This window comes from Dendrobates tinctorius, unplaced genomic scaffold (genome assembly GCF_039654945.1).
Source record: "Dendrobates tinctorius isolate UK_male_01 unplaced genomic scaffold, ASM3965494v1 ptg000001l, whole genome shotgun sequence".
Lineage (NCBI taxonomy): Eukaryota > Metazoa > Chordata > Amphibia > Anura > Dendrobatidae > Dendrobates > Dendrobates tinctorius.
Window position 1 is genome coordinate 14,856,133 of NW_027361669.1, and position 17,625 is coordinate 14,873,757.

The 17,625-nt window shown below is 44.5% G+C and overlaps 1 long non-coding RNA gene across 2 annotated transcripts; it reads right to left on the reverse strand.

Moving 5' to 3' along the window:
- Positions 1–669: 669 nt before the first annotated feature.
- On the reverse strand, positions 670–3,087 carry LOC141083317 (uncharacterized). Of its 2 annotated transcripts, XR_012230696.1 has the most exons (4): positions 2,930–3,087; positions 2,638–2,691; positions 1,997–2,272; positions 670–1,715 (listed from the first exon to the last, which is right to left on the reverse strand). It is a non-coding gene; the product is annotated as an uncharacterized lncRNA (long non-coding RNA). The 2 variants fall into 2 exon arrangements; XR_012230691.1 differs by lacking the exon at positions 2,638–2,691.
- Positions 3,088–17,625: the final 14,538 nt, after the last annotated feature.

The following is a 17,625-nucleotide window of genomic DNA, read 5'->3' on the forward strand; positions in this document are numbered from 1 at the left end:
GGCTACATGTGCCATTCAGATCCTAATTGACGCAAGCACACACCCCAATACCCCTTATGAGCTGTTTGAGTTTCTAGAGTGGTGGCAGCTGTCACCCAGGAATCTCATGCTTCTTAACCCACACCCCCAAGTGCTTGCTCAATCAGGGTCTGAGGATCCTCCTACACGTGGGCCTACACCTCACATCCTCCCCCCCACCCAACATTGGCAACATCATTCCCAAATGTCAGGGTATAACCCAGCACACCAATCTGGCCACTTGTTCCCAGCCAATGTTGGAGGCTGGTCCCAATTTGGTTGGGGACGACATTGCCATTTTGGTGGTTTAGACTCACGGCCCTACCAGCCTCAACAGGAGAGTCGTCTCCAATATAGTGCCCAGTATCCACCTCAAGCCCATGAGCCGGCCCACTACCTCCATCATGGGCAAGAGTATGTCCCCACACAGGCCGAGGGCCAAGGTGGCCACACTAGCCATCAGGCAACACAGGCTGGGCAGCCGCCTTCTCCCCCCCACATACTACAATTTATAACTTTGTGTGTGTTTTTGTGGTTAAATGCTGTATTGTAACATTATAAAAATTTGTTTGTGTTCTAAGGCCAATTCTGGCCATTTTGCTAAATAACAAAAGGCTTCACAAGGCCTTAAAAAAAAGGATACATAAAAAGTTTTAACTTTCAATTGTTGTTGTCTTTATCAATGATGCACTTACATCACGACATGCTGCCATATGCTCTGACATTGATTTATAAACAGAGAAAAGACATAAGGGGTTGTAATATATATAGTTTCCCAAAGCCCAAAAACAAACATTTACAACATAGACACAGCATGCTCTTGCCAAGAAGTTACCCCCTCAGGTGACATAAAGTAATTTGTGAAAATATCACGCACTTTGAGCCCAGAGAGTGGTCTACGTTGAGGGTTGATAGGTGGTCTCGCCCTACGTACATTGTCTGACCCACGCACCACACCAGCAGAGGAGAAACCAGGATGTATCCTGGTGAAGTTATGGCCAACGCCACATGCTGTATTTACTTTATTTACATTTTGTTCACTCAGCTAAATGGCAGACTGGAGGACCCACCATTTGGCCCAATGAATGCCAAAGGAACACACCACCAGTCGCCGAGCATGTGATAGGCGCAAGTTACAAATTTAGCGCCGGTGGTCCAGGTTGCGCCGGGGATATGGCCTCATGACAATGCGCGTTAACTGGAACGCCTCATCTGCCACAAGGACATAAGGGACTGATTCTTGAGTGGATCCTGGTAGCTGGCGTGGTGGTGGTAGATCCAACTAGTTGATGAGTAGCCGCCGACCCATAATGGAAGTATTGAAGACTCTAGAGTCTCCCGTCCTTCCATAGACGCCAATGTCAACAATTATAAACTTGTATTGAGGGTCGGCCAGAGCCAACAATACAACAGAAAAGTATTGTTTATAATTGAAGAATTGTGAGCCAGAGTTCGGCGGCTTACGCACCCGGATATGTTTGCCATCAAGGGCCCCAATACAATTAGGAAACTGGCATTCCTCCTCAAAGTCCCTTGATATCCTCAACCAGTCTTCCATCCTGGGCTGGGACATGACGAATTGATGTAGTCTTGACAATATTTGACTACATGTCGACCTCACTATGCCAGAAATGGTAGATCTTCCAATGAGAAACTCATGGTGGAGGGCAGCATAAGACAGACCAGTGGACAGGAAGCTGAAGAAAAACAGAAATGGAACATTTTAGAATGCACAAATTAACAAAACACCAGGTACATACATACCAAACTTGTTAGTGATTCATATCTACTAACACATATATTTTGTCGCACAATCACTACGTGATATTCAGTACATATTACACATAACATTCTGGTCTGTAAGTTTATATATATATATATCTGGAATAAGATGAGGGCATTAAACTTAGGACAAAATAAAAAACATACTTTGGGCAACACATCATGAACATAGAGAATCTGGTTGTGTAGTACATACAGTAATGTGAGTAGAAGTCGCTCCTCTGCAGATATAGCTTTGCGCATCCTTGTATCCTGAAAGGTTATCCCAGGACGCACTGTCTCCATGAGTAGATCAAATGTTGCAAGGCTCATGCGACAGTATTGGTAAAATGTTTCCGGATGATCCCGCAGAGAAGAACAGAGGCGGTGAAAATGACCTCTTGTGAGTCGTTGCCTCAAAAGTGGATGGACCCACATGCGTCTCCTCCTCCTCCTCGGATCCACAATCAGTGGGTATGGCTGGCCAAAGTGCCTGGACAAAACCCAGTTGAAGAGAACAGGGTCAGTTGGGGTGAACTGAAGTGTGTCAGACATGTTTGCTAACAACCAGCAAGACACTCACACAAGCAGAGCACCAAAATGGGCAGATTGGAGGCTGCCACCTGATGTTGAGGCAATAAATAGGGTTGGTGCTGATGATTTAAATTATGTGCAGGCCTCAAAACCGTTAAATGTCCATTTTGCAAGGTTGCGAGAAAAAAAGGTATAAGGATGCCATGCGGATTACATACGGATGCTTACATGAGAAAAATACGCGGCCACACCCTGACAACGGATGACATACGGAGCACTATTTAGGGACCACTTATGTGTAAAATACGGTCCATATTTTTCTACCTTGTGTGTGACTCCAGCCTTACACATGTGCTGAGCTGACAGTTCCAGCATCACCTGGGGAAATAGCAGTAATTAGCACTGTTGCCTTTACAGCTTGTTAATGCTGTGATGACTCTGTAGGTTTCTCTGCATGTGAAGTTTAATACACAATTTATAAACATAAGCTAATATTTGTCATAATGTGTCGGGGCTCCCTGCTGTCCTGGATCCCGGTGCATAAAGCAACTATGACAGGACACAGGAGGACTGGACTGGACACAGACTCACTCTACATATAGTACTGTCTACTCACCATCGGAGCCGGCAATACACAGAGCAGAGTAGGAGGGAGCAGCTCAGCTCGGCGTCACACAGTGTCTCACACTATTAGCAGCCAGCCAGGAGCCATAAAGCAGAGCCGTAAAGCAGAGCGTCGCTTATCTGGGGAAGTGGAGCCTCAGCCAGAGTCGCCCGACGCGGCGTCAGAGGGAGTAACTATGGTTACGAGCGCGCGCGTCACTGGCTGCAATACTGGGACGCGCTTTTAAAGGGCCCACGCTTTTAAAGGGGCCGCATTTTTAAAGGGCCCCAGCAACCCTCGGGGCCCACCGGGCATTTACCCAGTACCCTGCCAGGCCAGACCGAGCCTGGATAGATAGATAGATAGCTAGATAGATAGATAGATAGATAGATAGATAGATAGATAGATAGATATGGGATAGATTGAAAAGCCGGTAATTCATATGCAGCTATGCAGTAAAATCACACTGACATGTTAGAATTAGTGTTGAGCGATACCATCCGATATCGTGAAATATCGGATCGGATTGGATCGGACCGATACCCAAAAAATATCGGGTATCGCCGATTCCGATACCGGAAACCCATGCAAGTCAATGGGGCACAAAAATCGGAATGAAAATAAACCCTTTCTTTCCTTGCACATCCAGTTCGGGAGGGGGGAAGAGTGTGGGCTGTGCATGGGCGGACACTGTGAGTGTCTGTGTGTGCGGGCGGGGTCTGTACAGGCTTCTCGGGGGTCTGTGCGGGCATGCCGGCGGTCTGTGCGGGCCTGCCGGGGGTCTGTGCGGGCTGCCGGGGCTCTGTGCCGGCCTGCCGGAGGTCTGTATGGGCCTGCCGGGGGTCTGTGCGGGCTGCCGGGGCTCTGTGCGGGCCTGCCGGGGGTCTGTACGGGCTGCCAGGTTTCTGTGCGGGCCTGCCGGGGGTCTGTGCAGGCTACCGAGGGTCTGTGTGGGCTGCCGGGGGGCTGTGCGGGCCTGCCGGGGGTGGTGTATGTGTGCTGGCATCGTCCGATGGGACTACAAGTCCCATCGGGCTATGCCTGCTACAATGACAGTGATTGACACATTAGCCAATGATGGGACAGTAGTAGTCCCATCATCCGGCTAATGTGTTGAATGTAAAAAAAAAAAAACATACATACTACATACATGCTACATACATACTACATATATACAACATTCATACAACATACATACATACTATATACATACTTCATATATACTACATTCATGCAACATGCATACATACTACATACATACTACATATATACTACATTCATACAACATGCATACATAGTACATACTACATACATACTACATACATACAACATACATAAAACATGCTACAGACATACAACATACATACTACATATATACTACATACAATACATTCATACAATACATGCATATAGACATACAGTACATATAACATAGAGTACATACTCACCATCACTTGTCACTTTGATCCCAGAAGCCAGTGTTATCTGTAAAAAATATTAAAATAACAAACAACAGATATACTCCCTGATCCGCAGAAATCCACGAGTGTCCCACGACGATCTCCCGTGGAGAACAGCAGCATCACCTGATGCAACCACTCTCTAGGGGCCCCAGGAATACAATGACGGGAGGTAGGTATCTGTTATGAATGAGTCACCGGAGGAGGAAAAAACAAAAATGCAAGCTAAGTCCAGAAAACCGGAGAGGTTGGTAGCTAGCGGATTGCAGACCCCTGATCCTATTCACAACAACTAACAGTAGCCGTGGAGCGTTCCTACGGTGGTCCTAGATGCCTCTTCACAGCTGGAGAACTAAATAAGCCTAAAGAAAGAAAGGGGAAATCTAAACTGCCCCAGAGCAGACCCCAAAGCAATAGACAGCCCCCAACATGTATTGTCAGTGAAAACAGATGAAAACACAAACACAGACAGAAAGACAGGCAGAGCAAACGATGGGGCCCAACTAACTAGGTAGGAAAGGACAGAAAAGATGCTGGCTGCAATCCGCAAAAACTCTACCAAAAATGTCCCAACACGTCTGATAGGAAAAACGGCCCTGAAGTCACTAGACTTCAAAATCCCTATATCAGCACTCCGATATATTCTGAAGACAGAGCAAAAGAGATTTAACTGATCAGGGACAAAAATGGAAATTCAGCAGAGCCCCAGCCGGGGCTGACTGAACACAAAACTAAGCAAATCAGACAAAATCTCATGGAACAATAACAGAGCAAAACTTAGCTTTAGAAGACAGAAACTGAACTGGAGGCCAGAGCTCAGAGCAGAGAAATCACCAGCAACCCTACAGGGCGTCGGCTGCCTTATATCCACTCAGAGATTCCGGATGTCCAATCGCAATCCACCTGTTCAGATGACAGGTCTCTCCCATCCAAATCAGTTTCACCACTTCCTTTCACCAGCAGAGGGAGTTCATCGGACATCAAAGGTGAACGAGAAAATGAGCTCACAACAGTACCTCCCCCTTGAGGAGGGGTCACCGAACCCTCATCCACGCCACCAGGCCGATCAGGATGGGCCCGATGAAAAGCACGAACCAATCTTTCGACATGAATATCAGATGCAGAGACCCAAGAATTATCCTCCTGGCCATAACCCTTCCACTTAACCAAATACTGGAGTCTCCGTCTAGCCAGACGAGAATCCAGTATCTTCTCAACCTCATATTCCACATTACCTTTAACCAATACAGGGTCAGGAGGTGCCACCACAGGAACTACTGGCTCAACAAACCTCTTCAACAGAGACTTATGAAACACGTTATGAATCTTAAATGTAACAGGAAGAGCCAATCGAAAAGAGACCGGATTAAGAATCTCCAAAATCTTGTAAGGTCCAATAAATCTAGGTTTAAACTTTGAAGAAGCCACCTTCATAGAGATATTCTTTGATGACAACCAAACCATATCACCCACCTTAAACCGGGGACCAATGGTCCTATGCCGGTTGGAAAACCGCTGGGCCTTTTCCAGGGAGAGAGACAACTTATCCACCACTTGGTCCCAAATCTGGTGCATTCTCTCCACCACAGTGTCAACACCTGGGCAGGCAGAAGACTCCACCTGCCCTGAAGAGAATTGAGGATGAAACCCAAAGTTACAAAAAAAAAGGTGACATCAAAGTGGCAGAACTAGCTCTATTATTTAAAGCAAATTCGGCCAAGGGCAAAAATGAGACCCAACCATCCTGATCAGCAGAGATAAAACATCTCAAATAAGACTCCAAAGTCTGGTTTGTTCTCTCCGTCTGCCCATTGGTCTGAGGGTGAAACGCAGAGGAGAAGGACAACTGAATTCCCAGCTTGGAACAAAAAGTCCTCCAAAATCTAGAGACAAACTGAACTCCTGTTAGATACAATGTTCTCAGGAATCTCATGCAAGCGAACCACCTGTTGCAAAAACAAGGGCACCAACTCTGAGGAAGATGGCAACTTAGGGAGTGGTATAAGATTGACCATCTTAGAGAATCTATCACAAATCACCCAGATAACAGTCATTCTCTGAGAGACAGGCAGATCAGAAATAAAATCCATTGAAATATGGGTCCATGGCCTCCTGGGCACCGGCAAAGGCATCAACAACCCACTAGAGCGAGAACAAGGTTTAGACCGGGAGCAAGTCCCACAGGACTGCACAAAATTCCTGACATCACGAGATAAGGCGGGCCACCAAAAAGACCGACTCACCAAATCTCTAGTACCAAAAATACCTGGATGACCAGCCAATGTGGAGCAATGAACTTCAGACATTACTCTCTTCCGCCACTGGTCAGGAACATACAATTTTCCAATGGGACAACGCTCAGGTTTGTCCTCCTGAAACTCTTCCAGAGCACGTCTCAAATCGGGCGAGATGGCAGAAAGAACTACCCCCTCACCTAAGATGGTAGCAAGCTTGGTCACAATAGGAGAATCAGCAAAGAAACTCCTAGAGAGGGCGTCTGCCTTGACATTCTTAGTGCCAGGAAGAAAAGGACCACAAAATCAAAACGTGTGAAAAACAAGGCCCACCTAGCCTGTCAAGGATTCAAGCGTTTGGCCGACTCAAAGTAAATCAAATTCTTGTGGTCAGTGAGGACCACGACTTGATGTCTAGCTCCCTCCAACCAATGTCTCCACTCCTCAAATGCCCATTTCATGGCTAACAGTTCCCGATTCCCCACATCATAGTTGCGTTCAGATGGGGAGAGCTTTCGGGAAAAGAAAGCACAGGGATTCATTTTAGATGTTACCTGATCTTTTTGGGACAAAACAGCTCCTGCACCAATCTCAGAAGCGTCCACCTCTACCTGAAACGGGAGTGAGACATCAGGTTGCCGCAAACCCGGAGCAGAAGTGAACCTCCGCTTCAGCTCCTGAAAGGAAGAAACAGCCTCTGGAGACCAATTCAGCACATCAGCACCCTTCTTAGTCAAATCAGTCAATGGTTTGGCAATACCAGAAAAATTAGCTATAAATTTACGATAAAAATTAGCAAAACCCAAAAACTTCTGGAGGGCCTTCAAAGAAGTGGGCTGAACCCAATCATAAATGGCCTGTACCTTGGCCGGGTCCATTTCAATAGTTGACGGAGACAAAATAAATCCCAAAAATGAAATCCTCTGTACACCAAAAAGGCATTTCGATCCCTTAACATACAGGGAATTCTCCCTCAAAGTCCAGAACACAGTCCGAACATGTTCCACATGAGATTCCTAATCCCTGGAAAAGATCAAAATATCATCCAGATAGATGATCAAAATTTTATCCACAAAGTCCCGGAAAATATCATTCATGAAGCACTGGAAGACAGAAGGGGCATTAGTGAGCCCAAAAGGCATCACCAGGTACTCAAAATGTCCCTCCGGAGTATTAAACGCTGTCTTCCATTCATCCCCATGCTTAATGCGAATAAGATTATACGCCCCCCTGAGGTCAAGCTTGGTAAACCAGCAAGCACCTTTAACTCTGGAGAATAGATCAGAAATCAGGGGTAACGGATACTGATATTTAACAGTAATTTTGTTGAGGGAACGATAGTCAATACAAGGCCTTAATGAACCATCTTTCTTGGCCGCGAAAAAAAACCCCAGCACCCATATGTGAAGAGGATGGTCTAATATGACCCTTCTCCAACGACTCCTTAACATAAGATCGCACATCCTCATGCTCGGGTACAGATAAATTGAAAAGTCGACCCTTGGGAAATTTACACCCAGGGCTCAGCTCAATTGCACAGTCATAACTCCTATGAGGAGGCAAAGACGCAGATTTATTCTCACTAAATACATCATAAAAATCAGCCAAATAGTCAGGAACATCATGCGACTGGGGAGAGGTGGAGAAAACAGGAGGGTGACTAAGAGCACACCGACAACCCCAACTCACCACAGACACAGATTTCCAATCCAAAACTGGATTATGGATTTGCAACCAGGGAAACCCCAGAACAATGGTATCATGCAAATTATGCAACACCAAAAATCTGCAATTTTCTTGTTGGTCTGGGGCGACCCGCATTACCACCTGGGTCCAAAACTGAGGTTTATTCTTCGCCAAAGGAGTAGCATCAATACCCCTCAAAGGGATAGGCGTCTGCAGAGGTGTCATAGAAAACCCACAACTTTAGCAAAATCCAAGTCCATCAGGTTCAGAGCCGCTCCTGAATCCACAAAAGCCTTAGCGGAAAATGTGGACAGGGAGCAGATCAGAGTAATTGCCAGAAGAAACTTAGGATGTACACCACTCACGGCAAATGTGTGTGCAAAACGTTTCTCTCGTTTAGAGCAGACAGAAATAATATGAGAGGCATCTCCACAGAAAAAAACACAGCTTATTACGCCTTCTGAACTCCTGACGTTGCGCCCTAGAGAAAACTCTATCACATTGCATAGGTTCAGACATTTGTTCAACAGGTGGCAACATTTCTCGTGTAATTTTACGTTCACGTAAACGCTGATCAACCTGAATGGCTAATGACATAGAATCGTCAAGACCAGAGGGAACAGGGAATCCCACCATAGTATCTTTTATGGTTTCTGACAAACCCTTCCGAAAGAGAGCTGCCAAGGCACCATCATTCCAGGTAGTAAGGACCGCCCACTTTTGGAATTTTTGACAGTACAACTCTGCAGAATCCTGACCCTGGCTCAATGCCAACAGGGCTTTTTCAGCTTGATCAATAGCATTAGGTTCATCATACAACAACCCCAAGGCTTGAAAAAATGCGTCCACATTAGTTAAAATAGGATCATCAGGTGTCAAAGAAAACGCCCAATCCTGGTGATCGCCGCGCAGCAAAGAGATGACAATTTTAACCTGCTGCGCAGAGCTCCCCGATGAGCTAGGCTTCAAGGCAAGAAATAATTTACAATTATTCTTAAAATTCCAATATTTAGACCGATCCCCCAAAAAACACATCAGGAGTAGGGATCTTTGGTTCAGCAGCATGTGTGTGAGCAAGATAGGCGGAAATTCCCCGCACTTCAGCAGTGAGCTGCTCCACACGATCAGACAATTGCTTAATCTCCATTAAGAAAAAATTCCTCCTACGGCCCCAGAGAAAAAGAGGAAAAAATATACATTAAAAAAAAAAAAAAAATTCTGACACTTTTTTTTTTTTTTTTTACAATTCCTTCCTGCTATTGAGTACCCTAGAATCTGCGGTATGGCTGGTGACTCTGTTATGAATGAGTCACCGGAGGAGGAAAATACAAAAATGCAAGCTAAGTCCAGAAAACCAGAGAGGTTGGTAGCTAGCGGATTGCAGACCCCTGATCCTATTCACAACAACTAACAGTAGCCGTGGAGCGTTCCTACAGTGGTCATAGACGCCTCTTCACAGCCGGAGAACTAAATAAGCCTAAAGAAAGAAAGGGGAAATCTAAACTGCCCCAGAGCAGACCCCAAAGCAATAGACAGCCCCCAACATGTATTGTCAGTGAAAACAGATGAAAACACAGACAGAAAGACAGGCAGAGCAAACGATGGGGCCCAACTAACTAGATAGGAAAGGACAGAAAAGATGCTGGCTGCAATCCGCAAAAACTCTACCAAAAATGTCCCAATACGTCTGATAGGAAAAACGGCCCTGAAGTCACTAGACTTCAAAATCCCTATATCAGCACTCCGCTATATTCTGAAGACAGAGCAAAAGAGATTTAACCGATCAGGGACAAAAATGGAAATTCAGCAGAGCCCCAGCCAGGGCTGGCTGAACACAAAACTAAGCAAATCAGACAAAATCTCATGGAACAATAACAGAGCAAAACTTAGCTTTAGAAGACAGAAACTGAACTGGAGGCTAGAGCTCAGAGCAGAGAAATCACCAGCAACCCTACAGGGCGTCGGCTGCCTTATATCCACTCAGAGATTCCGGATGTCAAATCGCAGTCCACCTGTTCAGGTGACAGGTCTCTCCCATCCAAATCAGTTTCACCATTTCCTTTCACCAGCAGAGGGAGTTCATCGGACATCAAAGGTGAACGAGAAAATGAGCTCACAACAGGTATCCATCCGCACTGTATTCCTCCGCCACTGTAAAAAAATAGTCCCTAGTCTCACTTTTGGCATTGCGGTGTGAGAAAGTTCCCACGCAGCTTTTGCCATAAAGTAAGACCAGTGTACTATAGTAACCTCTCAGTGATGCAGTGCAGGAGATCGTCGTGGGACACTCATGGATTTCTGCGGATCAGGGAGTATATCGGTTGTTTATTTTAATATTTTTTACAGTGAGATGACACTGGCTTCGGGGATCAAAGTGACAAGTGATGGTGAGTATGTACTCTATGTTATATGTACATACATCTATACAGTTGTGGCCAAAAGTATTGACACCCCTGCAATTCTGTCAGATAATACTCAGTTTCTTCCTGAAAATGATTGCAAACACAAATTCTTTGGTATTATTATCTTCATTTAATTTGTCTTAAATGAAAAAACACAAAAGAGAATGAAGCAAAAAGCAAAACATTGATCATTTCACACAAAACTCCAAAAATGGGCCAGACAAAAGTATTGGCACCCTCAGCCTAATACTTGGTTGCACAACCTTTAGCCAAAATAACTGCGACCAACCGCTGCCGGTAACCATCAATGAGTTTCTTACAATGCTCTGCTGGAATTTTAGACCATTCTTCTTTGGCAAACTGCTCCAGGTCCCTGATATTTGAAGGGTGCCTTCTCCAACTGCCATTTTTGGATCTCTCCACAGGTGTTCTATGGGATTCAGGTCTGGACTCATTGCTGGCCACCTTAGAAGTCTCCAGTGCTTTCTCTCAAACCATTTTCTAGTGCTTTTTGAAGTGTGTTTTGGGTCATTGTCCTGCTTGAAGTCCCATGACCTCTGAGGGAGACCCAGCCTTCTCACACTGGGCCCTACATTTTGCTGCAAAATTTGTTGGTAGTCTTCTGACTTCATAATGCCATGCACACTGTCAAGCAGTCCAGTGCCAGAGGCAACAAAGCAACCCCAAAACATCAGGGAACCTCCGCCATGTTTGACTGTAGGGACTGTGTTCTTTTCTTTGAATGCCTCTTTTTTTCTCCTGTAAACTCTATGTTGATGCCTTCGCCCAAAAAGCTCTACTTTTGTCTTATTTGACCAGAGAACATTCTTCCAAAACGTTTTAGGCTTTTTCAGGTAAGTTTTGGTAAACTCCAGCCTGGCTTTTTTATGTCTCGGGGTAAGAAGTGGGGTCTTCCTGGGTCTCCTACCATACAGTCCTTTTTCATTCAGACACCGACGGATAGTACGGGTTGACACTGTTGTACCCTCGGACTGCAGGGCAGCTTGAACTTGTTTGGATGTTAGTCGAGCTTCTTTATCCAACATCCGCACTATCTTGCATTGAAATCTCTTGTCAATTTTTCTTTTCCGTCCACATCTAGGGAGGTTAGCCACAGTGCCATGGGCTTTAAACTTCTTGATGACACTTCGCACAGTAGACACAGGAACATTCAGGTCTTTGGAGATGGACTTGTAGCCTTGAGATTGCTCATGCTTCCTCACAATTTGGTTTCTCAAGTCCTCAGACAGTTCTTTGGTCTTCTTTCTTTTCTCCATGCTCAATGTGGTACATACAAGGACACAGGACAGAAGTTGAGTCAACTTTAATCCACGTCAACTGGCTGCAAGTGTGATTTAGTTATTGCCAACACCTGTTAGGTGCCACAGGTAAGTTACAGGTGCTGTTAATTACACAAATTAGAGAAGCATCACATGATTTTTCGAACAGTGCCAATACTTTTGTCCACCCTCTTTTTTATGTTTGGTGTGGAATTATATCCAATTTGGATTTAGGACAATTCTTTTTGTGTTTTTTCATTTAAGACAAATTAAATGATGATAATAATACCAAAGAACATGTGTTTGCAATCATTTTCAGGAAGAAACTGAGTATTATCTGACAGAATTGCAGGGGTGTCAATACTTTTGGCCACAACTGTATGTATGTATTGTATGAATATATGAATGTATTGTATGTAGTATGTATGTAGTATGTATGTATGTATGCTGTATGAATGTAGTATATATGTAGTTTGCATGTATTATGTAGTATGTATGTATGCTGTATGAATGTAGTATATATGTAGTATGTATGTAGTATGTATGTTGTATGAATGTAGTATATATGTAGTATGTATGTATGCTGTATGAATGTAGTATATATGTAGTATGCATGTAGTATGTATGTATGTTGTATGAATGTAGTATATATGAAGTATGTATGTAGTATGTATTTTTTTTTTACATTCAACACATTAGCTGGATGATGGGACTACTACTGTCCCATCATTGGCTAATGTGTCAATCACTGTCATTGTAGCAGTCATAGCCCGATGGGACTTGTAGTCCCATCGGACGATGCCTGCACACACACACACAACCCCCGGCAGGCCCGCACAGACCCCCGGCAGCCCGCACAGACCCCCGGCAGCCCGCACAGACCCCCGGCAGGCCCACACAGACCCCCGGCAGGCCCACACAGACCCCCGGCAGGCCCGCACAGACCCCCGGCAGCCCGCACAGACCCCTGGCAGGCCCACACAGACCCCCGGCAGCCCGCACAAACCCCCGGCAGGCCAGCACAGACTGCGCATCATGATGACATCATTTCAGCAGCCAATCAGCCATGCCATTAGTTAACATGGCTAACACAACTGGATCATTGCATTATGGGAACTTCCGATTCCGGTATTCGATATTGTAAAAATATCGGTACTCGGTATCGGAATTCCGATACAGCGAATATCGGCTGATACCCGATATTTGCAGTATCGGAATGCTCAACCCTAGTTAGAATACAAAAGATATAATACATGTATACACATAGAATAGGTGTGTATATGAGGTCGAAACGTTGCACCACCTGGTGCTGGATTAAAATCCACAATTTCTATATATATATATATATATATATATATATATACAGTCATATGTTAATGTTTGGGCACCCCTATTAATGTTAACCTTTTTTCTTTATAACAATTTTGGTTTTTGCAACAGCTATTTCAGTTTCATATATCTATTAACTGATGGACTCAGTTATATTTCTGGATTCAAATGAGGTTTATTGTACTAACAGAAAATGTGCAATCTGCATTTAAACAAAATTTGACCAGTGCAAAAGTATGGGCACCCTTATCATTTTCTTGATTTGAACACTCCTAACTACTTTTTTCTGACTTCCTGAAGTACTACATTGGTTTTGTAACCTCATTGAGCTTTGAACTTCATAGCCAGGTGTATCAAATCATGAAAAAAGATATTTAAGGTGGCCACTTGCAAGTAGTTCTCCTATTTGATTCTCCTATGAAGAGTGGCATCATGGGCTCCTCAAAACAACTCTCAAATGATCTGAAAACAAAGATTATTCAACATAGCTTTTCAGGGGAAGGATACAAAAAGTTGTCTCAGAGATTTAACCTGTCAGTTTCCACTGTGAGGAACATAGTAAGGAAATGGAAGAACACAGGTACAGTTCTTGTTAAGCTCAGAAGTGGCAGGCCAAGAAAAATATCAGAAAGGCAGAGAAGAAGAATGGTGAGAACAGTCAAGGACAATCCACAGACCACCTCCAAAGACCTGCAGCATCATCTTGCTGCAGATGGTGTCACTGTGCATCGGTCAACAATACAGCGCACTTTGCACAAGGAGAAGCTGTATGGGAGAGTGATGCGAAAGAAGCCGTTTCTGCAAGCACGCCACAAACAGAGTCGCCTGAGGTATGCAAAAGCACATTTGGACAAGCCAGTTACATTTTGGAAGAAGGTCCTGTGGACTGATGAAACAAAGATTGAGTTGTTTGGTCATACAAAAAGGAGTTATGCATGGAGGCTAAAAAACACAGCATTCCAAGAAAAACACTTGCTACCCACAGTAAAATTTGGTGGAGGTTCCATCATGCTTTGGGGCTGTGTGGTGAATGCCGGCACCGGGAATCTTGTTAAAGTTGAGGGTCGCATGAATTCAACTCAGTATCAGTAGATTCTTGACAATAATGTGCAAGAATCAGTGACGAAGTTGAAGTTACGCAGGGGATGGATATTTCAGCAAGACAATGATCCAAAACACTGCTCCAAATCTACTCAGGCATTCATGCAGAGGAACAATTACAATGTTCTGGAATGGCCATCCCAGTCCCCAGACCTGAATATCATTGAACATCTGTGGGATGATTTGAAGCGGGCTGTCCATGCTCGGGGACCATCAAACTTAACTGAACTGGAATTGTTTTGTAAACAGGAATGGTCACAAATACCTTCATCCAGGATCCAGGAACTCATTAATAGCTACAGGAAGCGACTAGAGGCTGTTATTTTTGCAAAAGGAGGATCTACGAAATATTAATGTCACTTTTATGTTGAGGTGCCCATACTTTTGCACCGGTCAAATTTTGTTAAAATGCAGATTGCACATTTTCTGTTAGTACAATAAACCTCATTTGAATCCAGAAATATAACTGAGTCCATCAGTTATTAGATATATGAAACTGAAAAAGCTGTTGCAAAAAACAAAATTGTTATAAAGAAAAAAGGTTAACATTAATAGGGGTGCCCAAACTTTAACATATGACTGTATATATATATATATATATATATATATATATATATATTTACAATACATATTTTATATGAATATATCATATGTATATATGTTATATGTATATATATTATATATCTTATATATATGATATGTATGTACTGTATATTATACTGTATATATATTTTACATATACCGTATATATACATATTTATATTGCGCAGTAAGATTGAACAAAAGCCATTAATTCATTTGTCGACTTCTGTAAAATCATTACAGAACCCAACAGAATATGAGACATGGTTTACATACAGTAAACCATTGCATATCTATACATATCCATTCAGAGCCATGAGGCTGACCAGATGTGTCTGACCAGGCTTATTTCAAATTCTATATTTCAAATTACAGATTTCTAATTACACTACTCTAAATTAGACTAGAATTCTATGATGCACTTACCCATTCATCACTGCTGTGCTATCTTCATCCTCACCACCAACTGCGTCATCTAATCGAGTTGTTTTGTCTATCCACAGGTATACTCATCCACTCAACTTTCCTTTCTTGTCTGTCTATATGAACTGCATATAATCCTACCCTGGTATGCTCATCCACTCAACTTTCCTGCCTTGTCTGTCTATATGAACTGCATATAATATCCCTGGCATTGCACTGCTTACTCATCTTTTTGTATCCATAATGTATTCATTCCTCTTGTGTCTTCCACACATACCTGAGTGATCAGATCCTCCCCCCTTTTTTATCACATCTGCTTAACTCTGAACATGTGGTCTGGGCACTCACACCCACAACCCCACTCACAGCTGATCCCTCTCAATTGCATATTTATTCAGAGCCATGAGTCTGACCAGACATATTTCAAATTACAGATTTCTAATTACACTACTCTGAATTAGACTAGAATTGGACTGGAATGTGACTGTAAGGTAAAGGAATATATAACCACTACAATGTTTTGGCTTCTTTTCACTTTCACCCCCATACTACTTACTTTCTTCCTATCTCCTGCAATTCCCCCACCCAGTAAGGAACTAGTCATTTCCCCCTTCATCCTCTCCAGCCATCTCACCTTTTCCTCAGAACTGTTCCTCCTCATTCCTCATCTCTACTCTAACACACCACTTCAACCTCTCACTTACAAATGGTGTGTTCCCCTCTTCCTTCAAACATGCCTCGATAACACCCATCCTCAAAAAGACCTCCCTTGACCCATCCTCTGTGTCTAGCTATCGCCCGATATCTCTTCTCCCTTATGCCTCAAAACTACTAGAACAGCATGTCCATCTTGAACTGTCCTCCCACCTCTCTTCCTGCGCCGTCTTTGACCGCTTACAATCAGGCTTCCGACTGCATCACTCAACTGAAACTGCCCTAACTAAAGTCACCAACGACCTACTAACCGCCAAATCCAAGCGACACTACTATGTCCTCCTTCTCCTGGACCTGTCTTCTGCCTTCGACACTGTTGACCATTCCCTCCTGCTACAGATTCTTTCATCTCTTGGCATCACAGGCTTGGCCCTATCCTGGATCTCATCATATCTTACAAACCGAACATTCAATGTCTCCCTCTCCCACACCACCTCCTCACCTCGTTCCCTGTCTGTGTTCCTCAAGGCTCAGTTCTAGGACCCCTACTCTTCTCCAGCTACACCTTCGGCCTGGGACAGCTCATAGAAACCCACGGTTTGCAGTATCATCTCTATGCCGCCAACATGCAGATCTACCTATCTGGACCTGACCTCACCTCCTTACTTGCCAAAATCCCACAATGTCTGTGTGGCGCCCCCAGGAGCATTGCCGCCACAGTGGCTTTGCCTTCCTCCAGGGAGGGTAATGCCAGGCTTGGAGGCAATGACGGGTCTCTCTCCAGTCAATCTATGCATGCAACACAGTTCCACTCCAGGCCAGCAGGGGGAGATCTGAACCGGAAGGAGTGCTCTCTGAGGGCCAAGAGTAAGGAGTGGTTAGTTAGTCTGCGGAGGGTGAAGTGTGCAGACGTGTGGAAGGAGCGCTGAGATAGAGCTGAGAGGAAGAGCTCATCTCCCGTAGGAGCGCATGACCTGGAGCCTGGTCTCCACGGCTGTATGGACACTGATGGTCCTACAGCAGACACCAGAGGAGTAGAAGGCAATGCAATGCAATACTCCCATCTAAGACTTGAGGGCACAACAGCAACACGGATAGTGAGCCGGGACTTAGGAGTGAGGAGTCCCTCGAACAGGCTACAGTTGTCTGTCATACAAGTAGAGTTCTTAGGAACATCTAACAGGAGGAACTTCAGTGTAACTTGGTACTAGAGATCCCTTAAGTAAGCACTAGGAAGGAGACTGCACAGCCCATCTGCTGAGAGAGAATCCCTGAGTTGCTTCCAGGCTAGCCTGCTCCGTTACCATCTGTAATCAGGACCCTGGACTGCGTTTCTCAAGTAAAGGTACAGAAATTGCACCCCGCTGTGTCTTGTCTGCTTCCTACTTTTCCGGCACGGCTACATCCCCGTGCCAACCACATCTACACTGCCCTGGGACTACAGCTTCACCAGTGGGGAGCTTTAACATCTCTGCTGCACCATACCATCAGTCCCAGCGGATCTGTATGCAGCGTCGGCTTAACACCTCCCTTGCCGAACACCACGGGTGGCGTCAC